This window comes from Marmota flaviventris, chromosome 9, assembly GCF_047511675.1.
Source record: "Marmota flaviventris isolate mMarFla1 chromosome 9, mMarFla1.hap1, whole genome shotgun sequence".
NCBI classification, from domain to species: domain Eukaryota; kingdom Metazoa; phylum Chordata; class Mammalia; order Rodentia; family Sciuridae; genus Marmota; species Marmota flaviventris.
The window spans coordinates 68,664,414-68,688,598 of NC_092506.1; the positions used below are offsets into that span (position 1 = coordinate 68,664,414).

Genomic DNA, 24,185 nt, shown 5'->3' on the forward strand with positions numbered 1-24,185 from the left:
AAAGGCATATTTGCCATCCTAAGCCTTAGAAGACTTCAACAAAAGTGTTAGCACAATCAGGTAGATGGAAATCAACACATCCAGACCTGCCCTCTCCATTGTATGAACTTGGGAATATGGCTTCTGTGGTAATGGATTTTGTTTATCTACCATAAATATTAAGGTAATAAAACAGGTCAGAGCTTTGTGAGTTATGTTTTCCACTCACTGGTGAGAATTTAGAGCAAATTTAGTGATTTTTGTTGGTGGGGGACAAGAATTGAAAAGACAAGAATTAGAGGCCTTACCATTCCAAAGAGATCAGCTCTCTTATAGTTTTTTTCTCCTTATATAACTTTTCTATGTCATCTAGTTCCATCTAAGAAATTAAACAAAATCAAAACTAAATTTTAAAAATCTCACTTGAAGAAAAAATCTTTGGACTATTGATGGTCACTTTTTCTTGGCTTTTTTAGATATTGAATTCCAGCTTTGGAATGTTCAGTACTACTAGGTTTCCAAATTTATTATGATAATAGATAGTGCTATAAACCCAAGTAATCACAAATCTTCAAATTTTAAGCCATATTCAGTGAACTTTCATGGTGAATATATATATTTTTTTTCTATTTTGATTACTTAAAAACAGATCAGCCATTCTTATTTTCTGTGAATACTCTCTAACAATCTAAGAAATTTCATGATATAGCTGACCATTTTTGAGTTCTTGCTCTGTGTTACTCAATGTAATAAGAGCTTAAAATGTAATTCCTAGTTTAATTTTTATAAAAGCCTTTTTAGTTTATATCATTATTCCTAACCTACATATTCAGAAATTGTAACAAGGAAAATTAAAAGAACCTGTTCTTAAGTCACATCTAGTAAAAGAAGAGAATGGTACTTGACTCTAATGTATTTCTTTGTAAGTTTATTCTGTAAATACACTCAGGTAATCCAGTAGTCATCAAATGGAACAATAAAAATTTATTTAGATAGATCTCTTTGATACCAAGACAATATTTTAAAAGAAAGAACAGGAAATTTCCACAGGAGAGGAGCTCATCTTCCCCTAAGAAGGAACTTTCATCCTATGAGTTTGAAGGAAGAGAATATTAGCGGTTTTCCTAGAATCTTGTGTGCAGAGGTATACAGTATGAAACACTACCACTTCATTACTTTTTTACTTTTCAAACATGAACTTGACTGAAGGATTTTGGTTAATTCAATGAAAGTAAAAGATATATAAGCATGGGTCATATGTCTTTAGGAATTTGTAAAGCAATGAAATAAAAGACATCATCAAAACCCTACCAACAAAGAAAGCCCAGGACCAGATATTCTGCTGAATTCCACAAGACCTTCAAAGAAGAATTAAAACCAATACTCCTCAAATTATTCCATGAAATAGAAAAGGAGGAAACCCTTCTAAACTCATTATATGAAGCTAATATCACCCTGATACCAAAACTAGACAAAGACGCATAGAGGAAAGAAAATTTCAAACCAATAAACCTGATGAACATAGAAGCAAAAATTATCAACAAATTGTGGAAAATCACTTATAAAGACATATTCAAAAGATAGTGCACCACAATCAAGTGAAGTTCATCCCAGGTATTCAAGAGATCTCATCAATTGACTTAAAGGCAAGAATCATATGATCATTTTAATAGATGCAGAAAGAGCGTTTGACAAAATATAGCAACACTTCATGTTCAAAACATTAGAAAAACTAGGGATAGCAGAAATATACCTCAACACTGTAAATGCTATGTGTGCTAAATCCAAGGCCAGCATTATTCTAAATGGAGAAAAATTGAATGCATCCTCTATAAGAACTGGAACAAGTCAAAGATGCCTTCACTCAGCACTTTTATTCAACTGCATCCTTGAAACTCTAGCCAGAGCAATAGACAGAAGAAAAAGACATTAAAGGGATATGAATAGAAAAGGAAGAACTCAAAATATCCTTATTTGCAGACAATATGATTCCATATTTAGAAGATCCCCAAATTACACCAGAAAACACCTAGAACTCATAAATTAATTTAGAATTCAGCAAAGTAGCTGAATTCTACATGGCATTGGCACCAAAACAGCTGGATATAAAATTAATATCCATAAATCAAATTTTGTTCTTATATATCAGTGGTGAATCTACTAAAAGAGAAAATGGAAAAATTACCCCATTCACAATAACCTCAAAAAATTTGTGAATCGATATAAAAAAAAAGAGGTGAAGAACTTCTACAATGCAAACTACATAATACTAAAGAAATTGAAGAAGACCTTAGAAGATGGAAAGATCTCCCATGCCCCAAATAGGCAGAATTAATGTTTTAAAAATGGCCATACAACAGCAGAATTTTACAAAACCTTTAAAGAGGAACTAACACCAATACTTTTCAAGCTACTTCAGGAAATAGAAAAAGAGGGAGAACTTCCAAATTCATTCTATGAGGCCAACATCACCCTGATACCTAAACCAGACAAAGACACTTCAAAGAAAGAAAATTTCAGACCAATATCTCTAATGAACCTAGATGCAAAAATCCTCAATAAAATTCTGGCGAATCGGATACAAAAACATATCAAAAAAATGGTGCACCATGATCAAGTAGGATTCATCCCTGGGATGCAAGGCTGGTTCAATATACGGAAATCAATAAATGTTATTCACCACATCAATAGACTTAAAAATAAGAACCATATGATCATCTCGATAGATGCGGAAAAAGCATTCGACAAAGTACAGCATCCCTTTATGTTCAAAACTCTAGAAAAACTAGGGATAACAGGAACATACCTCAATGTTGTAAAAGCAATCTATGCTAAGCCTCAGGCTAGCATCATTCTGAATGGAGAAAAATTGAAGGCATTCCCTCTAAAATCTGGAACAAGACAGGGATGCCCTCTTTCACCACTTCTGTTCAACATAGTTCTCGAAACGCTGGCCAGAGCAATTAGACAGATGAAAGAAATTAAAGGCATAAAAATAGGAAAAGAACAGCTTAAATTATCACTATTTGCAGATGTTATGATTCTATACCTAGCAGACCCAAAAGGATCTACAAAGAAACTATTAGAGCTAATAAATGAATTCAGCAAAGTGGCAGGATATAAAATCAACACGCATAAATCAAAGGCATTCCTGTATATCAGCGACAAATCCTCTGAAATGGAAATGAGGACAACCACTCCATTCACAATATCTTCAAAAAAAATAAAATACTTGGGAATCAACCTAACAAAAGAGGTGAAAGACTTATACAATGAAAACTACAGAACCCTAAAGAGAGAAATAGAAGAAGATCTTAGAAGATGGAAAAATATACCCTGTTCATGGATAGGCAGAACTAACATCATCAAAATGGCGATATTACCAAAAGTTCTCTATAGGTTTAATGCAATGCCAATCAAAATCCCAATGGCATTTCTTGTAGAAATAGAGAAAGCAATCATGAAATTCATATGGAAAAATAAAAGACCCAGAATAGCAAAAACAATGCTAAGCAGGAAGTGTGCATCAGGCGGTATAGCGATACCAGACTTCAAACTATACTACAGAGCAATAGTAACAAAAACAGCATGGTACTGGTACCAAAACAGGCGAGTGGACCAGTGGTACAGAATAGAGGACAAAGAAACCAATCCACAAAACTACAACTATCTTATATTTGATAAAGGGGCTAAAAGCATGCAATGGAGGAAGGATAGCATCTTCAACAAATGGTGCTGGGAAAACTGGAAATCCATATGCAACAAAATGAAACTGAATCCCTTTCTCTCGCCATGCACAAAAGTTAATTCAAAATGGATCAAGGAGCTTGATATCAAATCAGAGACACGCCGTCTGATAGAAGAAAAAGTTGGCTACGATCTACATACTGTGGGGTCGGGCTCCAAATTCCTCAATAGAACACCCATAGCACAAAAGTTAATAACTAGAATCAACAAATGGGACTTACTCAAACTAAAAAGTTTTTTCTCAGCTAAAGAAACAATAAGAGAGGTAAATAGAGAGCCTACATCCTGGGAACAAATCTTTACTCCTCACACTTCAGATAGAGCCCTAATATCCAGAGTATACAAAGAACTCAAAAAATTAGACAATAAGATAACAAACAACCCAATCAACAAATGGGCCAAGGACCTGAACAGACACTTCTCAGAGGAGGACATACAATCAATCAACAAATACATGAAAAAATGCTCACCATCTCTAGCAGTCAGAGAAATGCAAATCAAAACCACCCTAAGATACCATCTCACTCCAGTAAGATTGGCAGCCATTATGAAGTCAAACAACAACAAGTGCTGGCGAGGATGTGGGGAAAAGGGTACACTTGTACATTGCTGGTGGGACTGCAAATTGGTGCAGCCAATTTGGAAAGCAGTATGGAGATTTCTTGGAAAGCTGGGAATGGAGCCACCATTTGACCCAGCTATTCCCCTTCTTGGTCTATTCCCTAAAGACCTAAAAAGAGCATGCTACAGGGACACTGCTACATCGATGTTCATAGCAGCACAATTCACAATAGCAAGACTGTGGAACCAACCCAGATGCCCTTCAATAGACGAATGGATTAAAAAAATGTGGCATTTATACACAATGGAGTATTACTCTGCATTAAAAAATGACAAAATCATAGAATTTGCAGGGAAATGGATGGCATTAGAGCAGATTATGCTAAGTGAAGCTAGCCAATCCCTAAAAAACAAATGCCAAATGTCTTCTTTGATATAAGGAGAGTAACTAAGAACAGAGTAGGGACGAAGAGCATGAGAAGAAGATTAACATTAAACAGAGATGAGAGGTGGGAGGGAAAGGGAGAGAAAAGGGAAATTGCATGGAAATGGAAGGAGACCCTCAGGGTTATACAAAAGAACATACAAGAGGAAATGAGGGGAAAGGGAAAAATAATACATGGGGGAGAATTGAAGGTCAGTAGAGGGGGTAGAGAGAGAAGAGGGGAGGGGAGGGGAGGGGAGGGGGGATAGTAGAGGATAGGAAAGGTAGCAGAACACGACAGTCACTAGTATGGCAATATGTAAATCAATGGATGTGTAATTGATGTGATTCTGCAATCTGTATATGGGCTAAAAATGGGAGTTCATAACCTACTTGAAGCAAAGTGTGAAAGATGATATATCAAGAACTATGTAATGTTTTGAACAACCAACAATAAAAAAAAAAAAATAAAACAAAAAACAAAACAAAAAAAATGGCCATACAATCAGAAGTTCTATGAAGATTTAATATAATTTCTATTAAAATCCCAATTACATTATTCATATAAATATAAAAAGCAGTTATGAAATTCATGTGGAAAAATGAGAAATCCAGAATAGACAAAGCGATCCTTAGCAAGAAAAGTGAAGCAGGATGTATCACAATACCAGAACTTAAATTATACTACAGAGCAACAATAACAAAAACAGCATGGCATTGGCATCAAAACAGAAATGTGGACGAATGGTATAAAATAGAAGACACAGAGACAAACCCACACTGATGTAGTTATCTCATACTAGACAAAGGTGCTGTAACATACACTGGAGAAAATATAGCCTTTCAACAAATGATACTGGGAAAACTGGAAATTCCTATGTAACAAAATGAAATAAAATTCCGATCTCTCACTCTGCATAAAACTCAACTCAAAGTGGTTCAAGGACTTAGGCATTAAAACAGAAATCCTGTGCCTAATAGAAGTACGCACAAATTTACATAATGCTGGGTTAGGAACTAACATCCTTAACAACTAACATCCTTAATAAGACCCTTAAAGTGCAAGAAGTAAAATCAAGAATTAATAAAAAAAGATTTAATCAAACTAAAAAGCTTCACAGCATAGGAAACAATCATGAATGTGAAAAGAGAGCCTACAGAATGAGAGAAAGTCTTTGCCACCTGTACCTAAGATACAGCATTAATCTCCAGGATATATAAAGAATTCAAAAAACTTACCACCAAAAAAAAGCAAATAATTCAAACTTAAATGGACTATGGAACAGAGGAGTCACTTCACAGAAGAAGAAATATGATCAGTCAACAAATATATAAAAAATGTTCAACAATAATAATCAGAAAAATGCAAATTAAAACTATACTGAGATTTCATGACATTCCAGTAAGAATGGCAGTTATCAAGAATACATGCAACAATAAATGTTGGCTAGGATGTGGGGAAAATGGCTCATTAATATATTGCTGGTGGGACTGAAAATTGGTGCAACCACTCTGGAAAGAGTATGGAGTTACTTCAGAAAACCTGGAATGCAACCACCATTTGACCCAGTTATCCTATTCCTTTGTTTATACCCAAAGGATTTAAAATCAGCATACTACAGTGACACGGCCATACCAATGTTTATAGCAGCTCAATTCACAATAGTTAAACTATGAAACTACCTAAGTACCCTTCAACAGATGAATGGATAAAGAAAATGTGGTATGTACATACAATGGAATATTAGTCAGCCATTAAAAAGAATAAAATTATGGTATTTGTTGCTAAATGGATAGAGCCGGAGAATATCATGTTCAGTGAAATAACCGATCCTCAAAATCCAAAGGCCAAATATTTTCTCTGATATATGCTAATTCACAATAAGGTATAGTGGTGGCTAGGGAACAATAGAAGTACTTTGAATTAGACAATGTACAATGAAGGGAAGGGAGGAACAATGGGAATTGAAAAGATAGTAAAATGAATTGGACATTACTATCCTTGTGCATATATGATAACATGACCAATGTAATTCTACATCATGTACAACTAGAAGCATGAGAAGTATATATGTATAATATGTCAAAATGTATTATACTATTTTGTATTACTAACTAGAACAAATCTAAAAAAAAAGAAACATAAGCATAAGCATACATTAAGTAAACTAAACTTCTATGGTCAGAAGAAATAATAAGCACTGTAGATATGGGGTATGGGTTGTATTATGAATTAGGAGAGGTGCCATGAATTTCACTGTAATGCCATCTCCCCCACTATGAAGTCTAATAACTTCTTTTTAAAAAAACATAGATACATAGGGATGAGTTTTAATATAATCTATCCAAAACAAGGCCATATAAACAAAAGAACAATAAACTAGTTTCAACCAGAACAATATGACAGTGCAAATACATTCATATTCTCTGAAGTGTGGGCTATACTGCACATGTACTCAGACTACTTCAAATGTGTCTATCAGAAAGATTCAATTTCCCTAAGCATACCTGATATAAGATCAGGGTAACATGGTAATAAGGGTAATTTGTCACATAACAGGCACAGACAGGCAAGCCATGACCTTAGAGCAATAACATACTAAAACTAGATAATCATTAAAAAAAAAATCCTCTCCCAGGGCTAAGGTTATGAATTCCAAGTTAGCTATAAATATTTTAATCTAAATCTCTTTAAAACAAGTTTAAACAAAACACATAAAATCTTAAAGAACAAAATGAAGAAATACTGAACATGTTGCAGAAACCAATTTTTTAGGTTTTTCATGTGGAGGACTCTGTCATCAGATAGGTGATGGAATTACTTAAAACATGAGTCAACTATCAGAGGAAGAAGATGTTTGGACTATGGAAGGAGAAGAGGGCTTTCTGCAAATAACCTTCCCTTCTCTGGATCAACTGCCATTAACTATAACATCATCAGATTTCAAGTAATACTATAAACCATAATCTTGATGAAAAGTCCCAAAGAAAATCAGTAACTTTTTTATATAGTCACTAGACTCTTCTGAGAAATTAAACTAAGTTTCCATCTGAAACACACTCTCATTAGGCAGCATGCAAACCTCAGGCACCATTTTGTATACCCTCCACTAACAAACAGTTCTTCCTCAATCCCTCCTTCTTGTTCCACTTTAATCTCTCCAGTTAACAAATCTTTGCCCTATAACCCCTCTTTAAACACCCCCATAACCTTTATATCCTTATGTTTTCGTTGTTTGGTAAAACTGCTTTTTACTTAAAAACTAAATATTTATGCAATAAAACCAGAACGTGAAATAAGAAAACTCAAGTTACTTTGCTGTGCAGAGCTGTGCGAAAGCGAGGAAGGTGCTCTTGTTTAATTTCCCACAATTCTCCACATGGTGTGTGTATATGCTTCCTGTCAAGTCAAGGTTGGAGGAACAGCACGCTCACTCTTTACTCCCCTATGTGCCCCAGTGAGGCAATTCTTAGAACCTGTGGGAAAAAGAGCTGACAAAGTTGTCACATACCAAGCAGTCAATCCCTCCTGAGATGAAGGTAGGCTCACTTGATCTCTCCTTAACAGGAAAGAATGTCTGAAAAAGGAAATATTTAAAAAGAAGTGAAGATCTGACTAACCCAGCACTGGGTTTATCTGGGTGTTCAGGCCTGTGCGGGATGAGAATCAAGTAGCAGCCTTCAGAAGCAGTCCTGGGTTCATCCTGATGAAGTCTCTCTACATATTCAGGGTAAGGTTGCTTTCCATGTTGGGAGGGAGGTGGAAGGAAGGCTGACAAGACATTGGTGATGGACTCCTTAACAGGTTGAATGCTGCTCATCTCCACCAGGTATACTGGACTTGTGAGCTTGCTCTTCAAAGTCCCGGGTGATATCTAAAAAGTCCTGCCTCAGGTCTCAGAGACTTTGAGGAAGGTGAAGATCAGGAATTTAATGAGGAAAGTGGTGAAGGCATGAAAAGCATAGGCTCCCAAATAGGCTGCCACTGAGGGAAAGAGAAGTCCAGCCAAAAAGTTGGAGGTCGAATTAGAACAACTAGCCTCTGCCATGGCAGCGGGGCATGGGCCCTGTCTAAAGAGTTCAGACACAATAAAGCATGGAATGGGGCCTTGTCCAGTCTCAAAGAAGGCCACATAGATCAAGACAGCTGTGATACAGATAAAGCTCAATGCATCACACTCATCTTTCAATAACAAAGAAACAGTCATGATAATGGAACACACAGCCATACCTCCAAGGCCTATCCTATGTAGAGTCCTTCTTCCTGCCCTTTCCAGAAGAAACAGACAAATTATAGTAAAAATAGTATTAACCACACCTGCTCCAATGGTGGCATATATTTACTCCTCAACATCTGCTTCCTTGAAGATTCCTGTTGAGTAGCAGAACATAGGATTGATCCCATACTTCTGTTGGGAGAGCTGAAGCATGATCAAAATGAGGATGGGATGTTGGTAGCCAGATGACCTAAGGAGCTGCAGCCCAAAGACTTGCTTTTCTTATGATATTCTGACACTCTCTTCTTTCATCTCCAGGATTTCCTGGTTCACATCCTGTGTGCCTCAGAACCACTGCAGGGTCTTCTTAGCATTCTCCTCTACTTTTCTGTTAATGATTAAGAACCTGAGACTCTCAGGGAACAATGGAAGGGCTACACTTTTTAGGACAGCTGGAATGAGTTTTAAGCCCAACAGCACAGGCCAGAGTTCTTCAGATCCCAGGATGACTTCCAGACCGAGGATTTGAGCCACCAGAATCCCAATGATGATCCCCAGCTGGTTGAGAGTGCCAAAGGCACCCTACAGATCAGGGGAAAATACTGTTCCAGTGTACATGGGCAGTAAACCTGTGGAGAGTCTGCAGAAAATGCCAATAACCAAGCGACACAGGGATTAACATCTCAACTGACATAACAATCTTTCAGAACCCCATGAGGCAGCCACTAGCAATGGTCAACAGGATGACCATAAGCACTGAAAATTGCACCTGTCAAAACCATAGACAAAGAGTCCACCAAAAAGGAAGCCATCCTACCACTAACAGAGAAGATGGCCACAGACAAGGACAGAGGGTTGTGAGCAACATTGTACTGGGAAGGTCTTCTAACTTTTCTTCCGAAGTGCAGTTGAGAAAGTTTTTTATGATAGTCTCCAGAGCATTGATGGCACCAGTGTTGTAGCCAAACTGGAAAAAAGCCGATTTTTGTAACAGACAGCAAAAATCAGGGATGGGGTCACCTTCTGTGTCTCCACAGTCCTAATTGAATTTTCTTTAAGTCTTTGAGATCAATGGATGGGATTTTAGAAAAACTTCTTCCAATCAACAAAACCTTCAAAATGTCCTTCTGGGCAGCAAGTTTTCTTCAAGTCTTCAGTGGCAATAGGTACTCACACTCACCATTGCTGTGTCTCTCAATAACCTCTTAATCATGAGCATTTATGCCAAAGATGCTTCATTCAGAGTCTCCTAATCATATGTGAATAATGAGGCAGATTACCATCATGGCCTCATGATCTTAGAGGACCTGAATAGTGATTTTCTACAAACTGTGAGCAGGTCATTAGTCCAGGGAATCATTCCAACATGAAAATATTCATCCACTTATTAATTGTTTAGGCAATTTGGAAAAAATAAATAAGGGGTCACTTTATAAATTCAACCTGACAATTGAGACCACTGTTTTAAGAAATTCCCATGATCACTCTTAATGTGAAAAACCTTGCAGCCTACAGAGGGTTCCAAGGTTGACTCTTTGTTCTTGCTTAGGACATTTATTAGGTAGGTACCCACACCCTATCTGGGCTGCTCATGTTTTTTTCTGCAGTTTTATTCACTGCCTATTGCCAGCAAGTGTTTATGAAGGTTGAAGAGAAGGGATCAATGCAAAATGTGCTTAAATAAAATGAATAAATACATTATTTTTACAAAAAAAAGAAGGAAGGAAGGAAGGAAGGAAGGAAGGAAGGAAGGAAGGAAGGAAGGAAGGAAGGAAGGAAGGAAAAAAGGGGGTTTTGGATTAGATGGAGTAGAAATCACCCTGGCCATACTGTTTCTTAACTCTTTCTTGTATTAATGTCAGTTCATTGGTACATACACAAAAACTTAAGAAATAAACATTAAGGAATAAACATAGATACAATATCTAAAAATAACCCATATGAGAAAAGTCACTTAGCTATTATAAAATCTATATATATTTGGCAACTAAATATCAAAACATCTGATTTTTACAGCATTTTTAGCCAGGAGCAGAGAAACATTGAATATTAAATGAGAATAATAATGTACAGATGAATAATGATAATCTACTCATAGACTTTTGTAATCCTTCCATTATATACTAATACACCTGGCTTGAAATTCTGATTATTGTTTCCTAGTCTGTATTTCTCCCAGTCTCTGTCAAAACCACAGGCATAAAGTCAACTCATATTTCATTTTACCAAATAATGAAATAATATGGTAGTAATATTCATAATATAATAATAATAATATGAAATAAAATTTAATTTTACCAACATACTTACTGTACATCCTTTGCAGTTGAGCTGTTTCCAGATGTCATCTATTTTGCAGGTCATACATTTTCATAATTTTAACCAATACCTGATTTTTCACTTGAAAATAATTTAATCTTACTATCTAAAAAGTGCATGCAAAGAATAGAGTATTTGGTTTAATTTCTGGTTTTAACCCCTACATTTTCACATTCCAGGGAAACATCTGTCCTACTAATCACTGTTACTTTTATTTCAATAGACAATGCACTCAAATACTGATTAGAATAAGAAGATGCTGCAAGCTCCCAGCATGTCACACAGAAGAACAATGAATCCCCAGATTACATTAGAAGGACTGTGACTAAAGACATTTCGACAGAATATGTGTTGATAGGGTAATTATTAGGTGGAGTAAATTACAATGTGGAATCTTAGCAAGTACTTGTATAAATAGTTTCTTTTCCACAAAAGAGATCTTATGTTAGGGGGAAAAAAGTCTCTTACTTCTAGTAATTTCTAAAATCAATTTGCTCAAGTTCCACTGTAAGAATATTCTTAAAGTTTTCATCTGAAACTTTAATATTTAATTTTGAATGGATAATTTTTGGTAGTGAAAAAAAAAAAAAAACATACCTGATACTGTTCTTTCTTCTTCCTGCCGTGCAGGGAAAATCAATAGATTGATGTTGAGAGATGGCTACCTGGGGTGATCTAAAATGAAAAAGGCATTTTGAAATTAGGAAAAGAAACCTGCAAATGTTAATAATGATGGTCACATAATAGGATGCTTTTCAGTCAATCAACAACATTTGCTGTGTATCCACTCTATACTGAGCATGATTTTATCTGGGCATGGATATGCAGACTTACTGAAAACACCTATATCACAAATCTTAAGCCCTAATTCTAGAGAGTAATTGGCCCCTGGAAGAAAATATATTAATGTTGATTATGCACAAACAAATACAAAATGTGTATATATATATATATATATATATATATATATATATATATATATGGATACATAGTTAGTTAAAGATACAAATCTCAGTTAGTTATACTATAAGAATTAAATTCCAAACCGTTTTGTCAGATATATTTGTAGTGTCTGCTACTGAGGAGGTTGAGCCAGGAGGACTATAACTTCAAGGTTAGCCTGGGCAACTTAGTGAGGCCCTCCGCAACTTATCAAGACCCTGTCTCCCCCCCAAAAAAAAATCTGGAGTTCTGGGAATGTAGCTTAGTGCCCCTGGATTTAATTCCCAACAATAACAACAAATTCTGAGTGATATTTACCTGGTATTATATCAAAAAGACTGGCCTCCAGAATCAACTATAAGACTCTATTATCCCTTTCTCTGCCCGTACACGAGGATTTAAAAATAAACCTGATGAACATAAAAAATTACTTTATTGGTGAAACTTGTGGTTTGTTGATTAGTGTAACTATTAAATATAAATTCTCACTGGTGAAATTGGAGGTGTTTAAGAGACACGAATTTACTCATATACTTTTGTAAACCTCCCCCTCTTCTCAACATTGTGATGAGAATTGAGTGGGACTATGCACTATAGCCTCAACAATAGTGGCCATGGTTTTATTCTAAATTGATTTGCTGGTAAATGAATGGAGCTGGAGAATATCATGCTAAGCAAAATAAGCCAATCCCAAAGGATTAAAGGCCAAATGTTTTCTCTGATCTGCACATGCTAATTCACAATAAGGGGTAGGTAGGACTAGGGAAGAATAGAAGCACTTTGGATTAGACGGGGGTCGGGGGGCAAAAGGAGGGGAGGGGTTCTGGGGCAGGAAGGATAGTAGAATGAGTCGGACACTATTACACTATGTGCATACATGATTTGATTACACGATTGGTATGCTTTCACATCATATACAACCAGAAAAATGAGAAGTTATACTCCATTTATGTATTATGTACCAAAATGCATTCTACTGTTATGTGTAGCTAATTAGAATAAATTTATAAAAGAATTTAAATTTATAAAAATTTAAAAAAATAAAGTTATATGTGCTCAGCCTTTAGGTTAGGGGAATTTGAAATTGCTTAAGAACAACTCTAAGAGTTGACAGAATTCTGCTACTGTTCATATCAACCTAAACAGAAGTCTCAGAACTCCTAAAAACATCACACAACTTTAAGATTCAGGTTGGATGAACTGTTTTGTGTTTGATAATGGATGTCTGCTTTTAATAAAATTCTATGTGTTTGCAGAATTCTATTTGAGATTAGTATTTTATTATAATGTGATATCAAATTTGGTGTACCTGACCCTCACCTGAAACTTCTTTTGAAGTGAACATTATCTGTGAGAAAAAAGTACTAGGAGATGATCATGACCCAATTGCTATAGCTCAATTCACTCTTTATCTAATGGGTTGCAGCTCTCCCAGTCTCCACAGGCTCTGCACTGATTCCTCATCTTGAAGAATTCTGTAAAGATGAATCACCTCATTCTAGAAACAGTCACTGAACACATTCACTTTGATAGACTCTGAGCTTAGTGCTGGTGATACAGAAAAATATAAGTGAAAATTACCATTTTTAGACTTTATAATCTAGTCAAGGAGTAGTGACTCTACAAGATAATTGTAACTCACTACAACTATGGAATGATAAAGGGTAACAGCTAATATCAAAGTTACAGAGAGCTACATGGCTGTGGACAAGTTACCTACCTCCCCAGAATTTTATTTTTCTTAAAAGTGTGATATGGATAAAAAAAAGCCAATATAAATATCGAATTTAGCACAATACCTGGCACAAAATTAAGTGACCGTAAATGGAAGTTGTTATTATCTTGTTAAATATTTGGATATATGTATTTAATATATGTATCTAATAATCCAATCATTTTAATTGAATTATATGCTTTCCAAGGAGGAAGTCACATGAATAAGTAAAATATAGTTCTTGCCATGTTACAGTTCTGCTTTGCAAGGTGCAGGTGTATTGTAGGTGCATAAAGGAATTAAAATTTCTGAGATCTCAATATGTTAGGTATTTGTCTTTAGCGTATTCAGAACATCAACTGTATTTTCCAGAAATATCCTACTTTAAACTTCTGTTTGTATGGCAACTGGGATTGAGATAATGAAGACCATTTGTAGTAGTATTAAGCTTAAGCCTTCTACTGCCGTCAGTTTATCTTGACCATTACTCGTGGGTGGGTATAAGTCAGTTCACCAAAGATGCTAGTCAAAGTAAAATTATGGATGGGCAATGGCTAAAGCAGATCAATAAAATTGTGATCCAATGACATTAAGACCTTTTGTTTTATTCTTCTTTATTGGATTTGTAATTAGGAAGTTCCTGGTATTTGTAGTGAGTACTTAATAAAGCAAAATGAATTAATAAATGATGAATGCCAGTAAGATAATACTCATACATCCATACCAAAGAATAGAAGCAACTTAGCATTATTTTAGATTATATATGATAATGATATATATTTAAAATAAATTATAAAATTGTTTTTACAATTGGTGGGGAAAATGTTATTTTGACAGCTACAGCCACAGCTGTTTTCAATAAACACTGGAACCTCTTGAATGGTGGCTCTTTTCTCTGAAGTGCATTAGGATGATTTTTAAAGTTTGATAATTACAGTTTTCAAAAAATGAACTGATTTTCATAGACTATAGAAGAATTTGGAGATGTCAGGGTACTCTAAGAAGTATGATAAGAAGAGGAACAGCAGTTAAGTTAGGGATGAGAAAAGAAAAGAAGGGATCAAGGAGGTAGATGGCTGTCTTCACAAACTCCCAAGTATTCTGTAACATACTGCCAACTCATGAGTAATGTGATGGATATACTTTTGTAGAAATTAGTAAAATGAACATATTTCAAATGGAATCGCCAAATTTGGGAGAACATAACCTCCCTGGTACTTAATATGTATTTAGGGAGAACTTTTAAATTTCATATGCCAAGAAATACAGAGTGATGTTGAAAAAAATTTTACTAGAGGTGAAGGATTTCCTAGAACAGTAAAAAATACTACAATGACACTATTCATTAATGCCATAAAGATAATATTCAGAATATTATCTATTTAAATTTTATTCAAGAAATGTTAGATATAAATATTAATCACAGAATGATGAGCCATTAAGAGCTCCTCCTATCCCACTCCAGATGCCCATGTCCCAATCTCCAGAACCTGAAATTCATCCTCTATGTGGCAGTAGGGACATTGATGATATGATCACATCAAGTAACTTGAGATGGAGCTATTATTCTGACTTATCTGGGTATAACCTCCTTTGGTCAGCTTTTGCTTTGTTGTAACCAAAAGAATGGACCTGATAGAACAATTAGAGGAAGGAAGTTTATTTGGGAGTCACTGTTTCAAAGGTTTCAGTCCATAGACAGCCAAGTCCATTATTCTGGTCTGGAAGTGAGACAGAACATCATGGCAGAAGGGTATGGGGGAGGATAGCATTTTAGGACTTGGCAATCAGAAAGTAGAGAGAGCTCTACTCACCATGGACAAAATATAAACCCCAAAGTGATGCCTCCAGTGATCTATCTCATCCAGCCACAGCTGCCTATAGTTTCCACCCAATTTATTCATATCAGATCATATTAATCCACTAATTAGGTCACAATCTTCATAATGGAGTCAGTTTGCCTCTGAAAAATTCTTACATTTTCTTGCACATGAGCTTTGGGGAGACACTTCATATCTAAATCATAACATTCTGTCACTGGCCCCCAAAAGTCCATTAAGTCCATTTCCAAGAGTCCCCATAGTCTTATCACTTTCAGAATTGCCCAAAAGCCCAAGTCTAAAGTCTCCTCTGAGACTCATGGAAAACTCATGGATGTTTTCCCCTATAAACATCAACATCAAGTTGCATATATCCAATATATAATAGCACAGAGGAAACATTTCCATTCAATAAGAGAAAAATAGGAGCATAGAAAGAAGGGGTAGGACAAATGCTAGACTGAAATCCAGCTGGACAAACAAGTCTTATAGCTCCACATCTGGCATCTAGGGCACATGGCTTCATGATGTTCTCGCTGAAGGGCTTTGCCCCTATTACCTTCCAAGTTACAATCAACATAGACTCTTTCTTGACTTGTCTCTGCTCAATTCCTACAGATTTCTTTGGCAGATCCTCCATGGCCTGACATCTCTTAATCTCAGGGGTTTCCACCGAAGCTTTGGCTTCCTTCTCACAACTTTCCACATCACTCTCTTGGGGACAGTCTGCAGGAACTCTGATCTTGATACACTTTACCTGATTTTTCATGCCTTTCTTTGAAATCTTGATGAAATCCTCCATGACCCCTGACTTCCAGCATCCTTTATTCTTTCAGAACCAGAATCATGTGATGGACTTCACTGTATGCTATTATCTTAAGCAGTAGCCAAGTCTCCTGAGTCCATAATCGCAGCAGCCTTTGAGGGCCTGAGTAGCTGAGCACAGTGAAAAAAATTTCCTAGGCCTCACTGTGCAAACAGGGTACCCCCATTGTCTTTTATCAAAGAAATTCTTACTTTTATGCCTCTGAATCTGAGACGAGTGTGTTCTTGCCAACTCCTGAGATGTCTTCAAGCCATTTTCTTGATGTTTCTGGGTAAATTAGCAATTCTTTAGTGGCTATAATGTCTTTAAGAACCACAACTTTCTAGTCTAGTCTCGGGTTTACTTGCACTTTTCTGGCCAAAGTGCAAGTTTTTCAAATCTTTATGCTATAATTTCTGTTCCTGATTAACAGAGCAAATTTGGCTTAAAATCACCAGCCAATACCCATGCCACTGCCTGAATGCTAGACTGCCATAAAATTTCCTTCACTGGGTTAATTAATACATCACCTTTAATTGTAGGCTCACAAAAAGTCTCAGGACATGGGGAAAATGTAAACAACTCTCAAGCATAACATAACTTAAATGGCTTCTAGTCCAATTTCTAATTCAGTCCTCCTCCTCTGAAACCTCATAAGCCCACTTTTTACTGTCCAAAGTACTGTCAGCATTCTCAGTTTTTTGTTTTGTTTTGTTTTGTTTTTGAGCTCCTCTTAGAATTGCCAGTAAAGCAATTGGATAAGAATATTCTAAAGATTCCCCTGGTTATGTTTCTAACCTTTTCAAAATGACTCTAGCTACAAACCAGTTTCAAAGACTTTTGAACCACATGCTCAGGTTATTCTCAACAATGACAAAAATTCTCTGTTTTTGTCAGGTTTTGCATATTCATGACCAAAAGACCTGATAAGTGCAATGAGGGAGGAGGAAAAGTTTATTTTTGCTCACAGTTTCAGAGATCTTAGTCTACTGACAGCTGACTCCACAGCTCTGGACTTCAAATGAGGAAGAATATCACATTAGAAGGGCATGGCAGTGGAAAACAGTTCAGGACATGGCAGGCAGGAAGCCGACACAGTTCCAGTCACCAGGGAGAAAATATAAATCTAAAGGCACACCCTCAGTGATGTACCCCCTCCAGGACTCCTCTCCTACCTACATAAACTACCTGGTTTATTCATATCAGTGGATTACTGCACTGATTAGGTTAAATCCTCAATACATGATCATTTCAACTCTAAACATTCTGGCAATATCTGACACCTAAGCTCTTGGGGGATACCACATATTTAAACCATAAGTAACCTAAGGGGCCTTATAAGGAAAAGTAGAGGAAATGGGACAGAGTCACAAAGAAATTTAAAGATGGATGCTGCTGTATTTGAAGATGAAAAAAGCAACCATGATCCAAGGGTACAAGTAGACTCTAGAAACTGGGAAGGTAAGAAAACAGATTCTTCACTAAAGCCTTCAGCAAGAATGCAACCTGCTAACACCCTTGGATTTTAAGCAAGCAAGTCCTCCAACACTGTAAGATTAAATGTAGTTTCTTAAGCCACTACATCCACACTAATTTATAATAATGCAAAATAACTCAATTCAGTAGAAATATTTTAAAATTAAACTATCCACCAGTTGACTTGGTTCTGAGCCTCTTTCTTGGCTCTCTAGCTTTACTCTTTACTTCTTTTGGACACCTTCTTTCTTTCAATTTCTATCCACATAACCTCAGTGACAGATTCTTTTTGTCAACTTTCTTCTACTCAGAATACTACTTTCACTTCTGCCTGGACTGAACCCGTGATCTGCCTTCCAGGAGGGATTCAGTGGCTGGCTTTATCTTTCTCTACACTGAGTTATGGCTGGGCAATCCAGAGCAGGTCACTGACAGTATCTTTCTTTGCTGCTATATCACAATCATGATCATCTTGTTTATGAGTAGAGACAGTTTGGTTAGAAAATTTAAAGTAAAATTGGGACTAAGGAAGTCAAGTCAGTAACCACAAAGGAGGCTTTTGGCAGTGCAATTTGTGTGTGTGTGTGTGTGTGTGTGTGTGTGTATGTGTATGTTTGTGTGTGTGGAACTTGCTTAAACCCATGGGAACTTTACCACTGATTTATATCCCCAGTCTTTTTTTTTAAGTTTTTAATTTTTAGACAGGGTATGGCTAAGTAGTAAAGTGGACCTTGAGCTTGCAATCCCCCTGCCTGAGCCTCTCAAGTCTCTAGGATTACAAACAGCATGCACCCCTATACTTTGAAGAAAGTAAGGAGCTTGGGTACATATAATGGGGAGATGGAAGGATATTTGTGGGGAGAGAAAGAGCTAATGAAGATGGTCCAGAAAATTCAGATGAGTCCTACTGTATCCTGAAACTAAAGGTATTTTTCTACATGTAAGAGAAGATTAGAGAAAAATAAAAGCTAGTTGAGTTTAGCAGTTTCTCATTTAACAACCCTGAATGTAGTGTCTCAATACAGTTTTCCCCAATTATCCAAAGGATATATCACCATGAAACAAGGAGACATGAATTTGCATTAGGATCAGATATAATGATTTTTATCAAGTTTACATCTTGAATTCATATTTAAGATGATTAAATCAATAGAAATTCTGGGCAGACATGTGACATTGTATCCAAGTTCCATTTTTATTTTTAAGCTTACATGTAGTCATTATGTCAATTAAATATTGTGATAATCACTTTCTGTATATCATATTATGCAATCATCATAGAAAATCCAAAATAAAATATTTTCAGTTTTACAAATGAGAAACTAAAGGCCAGAAAAATTATGAAACTTCATCTAATTAGTAAGCACTGATATCCTGCTTAATTATATGGCTGTCTTGCTACAAACTCTGCTTAATTCTCTTTGAGATATAACAACTTTAAGTTAATATAGTGTGTTGGCACTAATAAAATCACAATTTCACTTTGTAAAGATCATTTGGGTCTTATTTTTAAATTGTAGATTATTTTACTCACAAGAGTAAATATCATGATAATGGTTTTTTGCTGTTTTATTGCCTTTTCCTTTCATTTGATGACAGATGCCATGGAGAAAATAGATGAGTTTCCTCATGGAAAGGACTCCTGCCTTCTTTCATTATTTTGCCTCTATTGCAAAAAAAAAAAAAAAATTGTTCTAATTTCAACAGACAGATGCAACAAATAATGGAAAATCAGTAATGGAAGCTTTTACCAGAGATTCAATAAGTCATCAAAACTTAAAATTTGTAGGAAAGAGCTACTTTGAAAAGAATTATCATGAATTATACAAAGCCACACCCAATATTTCAGCTTGGCTACAAACAGGTAAAGTGATTTAGAATATTAAGGAAGTACATCGCTTTCATAGATCTATGCTGAATCTTGTCAATGGACATAACAGGACAGATTCCTATTCACAAGTGCATCTCTTTGAGGGTTTTCCCTCCTTTACTATACTGGTACACAGCACACCAGTGACCCAAGGGAGCTAAACCCATTACTGTGGTCTTATAGTACAGTTCATGCTCATCACATGCCCTGCCTTGTGCTTGGTGGCATTAAATATTTAACTCACTGTGACCACAATGGTATTGAAAAGCAGCAGCTCTTTGTGCATTTTTTATACACACTCCTAAAGAACAAATATAAAATTAAAAACTCTGTGTTCAAGGCTTGAGGTAGAATAAATGGTCCGGGGAAAATGCAATCTGTGTTTAGTTCCTGTAATTGAATTATATTACAAGGATTTCTAAATATATGTATGCATCATATTCTATAGTAGCTAAAATGAAATGTGTGGGACCATAAATAATAATCCTGTCATTACATTTCAATGTGCAAGCACAACTAGGATGAGAAATCATGCTTCTGAATCTCAAAACGAGGCTGGATAAAGAATTATTTGAACACTGAGACATCAATTAAAGTTTTGTTTTAAAAATATTTAAAACTAAAAATAATTGTAGATTTGAAAAAAATCCTATGATTTCTTTCTAAGAATGGGTAAATTGTAGAGTTTTAAGACTTATTTCTTGTTTAATTTGGTTGTCATAAACAAACAAACAAAAAACCAATTTGTGATAAAATGAAAAGAGAAATGAAGTTGTAAGTTTTACTCATATGCATTCTGTTTATCATGGTTCTAATTTTAGAAGCCTCTGGCATTAACAGTAATATGATAGCATGCTACTTTAGGTTTGAAATGTGATATATATATATATATATATATATATATATATATATATATATATATATGAAATAGCACAATAAACTAGAAGAGAAGAAAAATGATTAAAATAGCACAAACATTATAAAGATCAGTTTTAATTCTAAAATTTATATCAAAGTAGCATAATCTGCATAGTGTCAATAAGGTGGGATATGATCTATACACAATGTGCACAAGAACAGCGGATAGTGCAAAAAATATGTCATCAGCAGTAAAAGTCAGGCATTTACTGGATTCAGTTAAAGTGATTATCTAAAAATCTATATAGGAGACTTTTCTGGTTTCAAAGAGAGTCTGAATAATTTTAGATAACTGCTATTCTATGGGTTCATTTTGGACCATTTACTTTTAATTAATAAAGCACTAATTTTCCATATTTTCTTGAATATGAACACCATGTTATATAGTTATGTTATCTACAATCTTCTTCACTACAAGGGAATTTTTACAGTGCTAAATAATTTAAAATTAATTTTTCACCATTTTGACACATAATTCTACATATTTATGAGGTACCATGTGAGGTTTTGATTCATGGATACATGGAACTGTTCAATTCATGATAAATAGCATATCCATTGCCTTAAACATTATCATTTATTTTTGTTTTAATTTTTTAGTTATAGATGGGCACAATATTTTGTTTATTTTTATGTGGTGCTGAGGATCAAACCCAGTGCCTCACATGTACGAGGTAAGTGTTCTACAATTTCACCATAACCCCAGCCCCTAAACTAATCATTTCTTTATGGTTTTAAATTCCTCTCTCCTACTTTGATATACATGTGTGTATATATGCACATATATATGTATATTATATATGTATATATATATATATATATATATATATATATATATATAAAACCATACATTATTAATTTAATTTACAGTCTGTGCCATAGAACAACAGAAACATGCTCCAATCTAGGACTTCTCTTGGATCCCTAAACCTGTGAGGACAAAGAAAAATGGAATTTTCATAAAGATTTGATTGAGAAGTTTTCCCAGAGCAATGGCATACAAAATTTTATGTGGAACTGATGTATCTGTTATTTCTTTGCCATTATTTGTCCACTTGCTAACTCATACCCAGTAAGACCTAATTTCTTTCACTTCCCAGAATACAATCTATACCTCAGTTTCCTCTGTTCCTTGACTCTCTGTGTTTGGAATAGTCTTTTCCTTAAACTCCATGATCTGTCTGGTTAATTTGAACTCATCTGTAGCCTAGTCCACTGATAATTCTTTTAAGAAATAACAACTTTCTGAATCTGACTTGGTGTCCCTATTGTGTGATGTCCTTTTGTGGTGGACAGTTGCAGGTTTCCTGCTTTCAACAGCACCCTGATTGCACTTGTTTCATTGGACTGTTTCTGGTAGAGCAGAAGCTCCCTGAAGTGAAAGTCCATGATGTGCTTGTTAATCACTATGGAGAAACATATTGGTAAATCCCCTAATATAAATATATTTACATATGTTAATATATATACACATTTATATGTAAAAATGTATACACACACTATATATATATATATATATATATATATATATATATATATATATATATAATGGTAAGGAATTTGGACATTATCAACAAATAAATGGGAATATCACTGTGTCAAGAAAATATATCATCAATAATATTCTCCAACAAACTAGAAAATGTTGAATTCTCTTCAAAATACTTCTTCCTTAATAAGGAAAAGAAAGACAATGTATTCACTATAAAGACTTCCACTCAAGATGATCATAAGGTACCCATCAGTTTCTAGTACTTGGAGGCTACGTTTTTATGATATATCAAACTCAGGTATGCAGTTCAGCTCTTTACTGACAATATTGGATTGATAGACTGATCCAATACTATAGGTTCTATGACAAAACTTCTTTAAGTTGTAATTTTTTACTGAAAGAAGATCAGAAGTGCACCATGCTTAGAATAATCTGCAGTACTATTAGCAAGATTGGGAAATGCTTTACTGTGACACTGCATGACTCGGTATTTTTTCCAGTGACTACATTTTCACAGCGATTTATTGGATTAACTATAAAACACCCCCCCAACAATACTATTTTGTTTTTATTCAGAATTTGTATACCTTTCTGTGACTTTCACAGGCATGTTTTTTTGTTGTGACGTCTGACCATCCTGTGTTTCTGTAAGTTTCTTGATGTCCCTGTATTGATTGATTGATTGTTTGAATCATTCATAGAGAAAACATGCCCTTGTGTCACCTATCCACCTTATGTGCATAGTGAGTGAGTTTCTACAGTGCCCGGGGAAATCTCAATCACAGTGTCAGGTAATTAAACTGTGACAGGGACAATATTGAGAGTGACAGGTGCTATATGAGATGTGGAAGCTGATGTTTGTGGACTATGATAGGGAGATCAGGAGTGTGAGCCAAGGTTTTCTGTCTGATTCTAGTTGTGTTCACATTTTGATCCTTTATGTGACTGTTCCTACTAGCACGTGATTCTGATCATTGACTTAATCAATCACTAAGCTACATTTGCGCTCCTTTGGTAAAAAAGACATCCTGATGAATTCTAACATAGGTACCAATGTGAAAGGAACCATAAATGGGAGAAACCACTTCCTTTGAATTCCTACTACATGCCATATACTGAGAGAAATGTCTTGACACACATTATTGAGAAAAGTCTGAGAGGTGCAAATCAATATCCCACTTTTACATGTGTGAAAGTAAAGTTTGCTAAAGTCACAGAGCAACCAGGAAAGCATTTGAAATTTGAACCTAGTAATGTCCAAATTTAAATCCAGGCACTTACAGATAATAGTACCAACAAAGCTGAAATTGAAAGGCAGGGTTTCCCCTTTACTCAATATTGAGCTCTGTGAAGAAGGATCATGGAGACACTGATGAATGTGGCAGATGCTCTTCCTGGGAAAATAAATCATTTTTGAATATTCTTTTAGAGAATTCATGCACTCTGAAACATATCCATCCATAGCTGCCTGGGTCTCAGAATGACTCAACCTATAAAGCTGAAACCGTGCCTTATAAACCTTCCTTCCCACTTGGTACATAGGGACAGAACTGTCAGTAAATATTATTGAATAGAATAAAAGAATTTAAAAAATAAACAAATAAATTATTTTTTTTATTTTCATGATTAATAGAAATTATGCTTGTATGGAATTTGGGGTTACTTATATATCACTATATCCCATATTCTAATATTTATTGAGATCTACTAAATTCCAGATGTTTATAATCAGTCTCTGTATTAATGCTATTTAGTCTCTATATTAATTAATTTAATCATTATTATGATCTTCAATTATATAACCTTATTTTGACACTAGAACAATACCTGATAAAGAGTGGGGAAATTTAAGTGATAGGAAATATATATGCTCCTTAGTATTAATATTAATTTAGATATTT

At 35.2% G+C, this 24,185-nt stretch overlaps 1 pseudogene; it reads right to left on the reverse strand.

Moving 5' to 3' along the window:
• Positions 1-8,181: 8,181 nt before the first annotated feature.
• On the reverse strand, positions 8,182-16,525 carry LOC114098621 (solute carrier family 2, facilitated glucose transporter member 3-like; annotated as a pseudogene).
• Between the last annotated feature and the right edge of the window lie 7,660 nt (positions 16,526-24,185).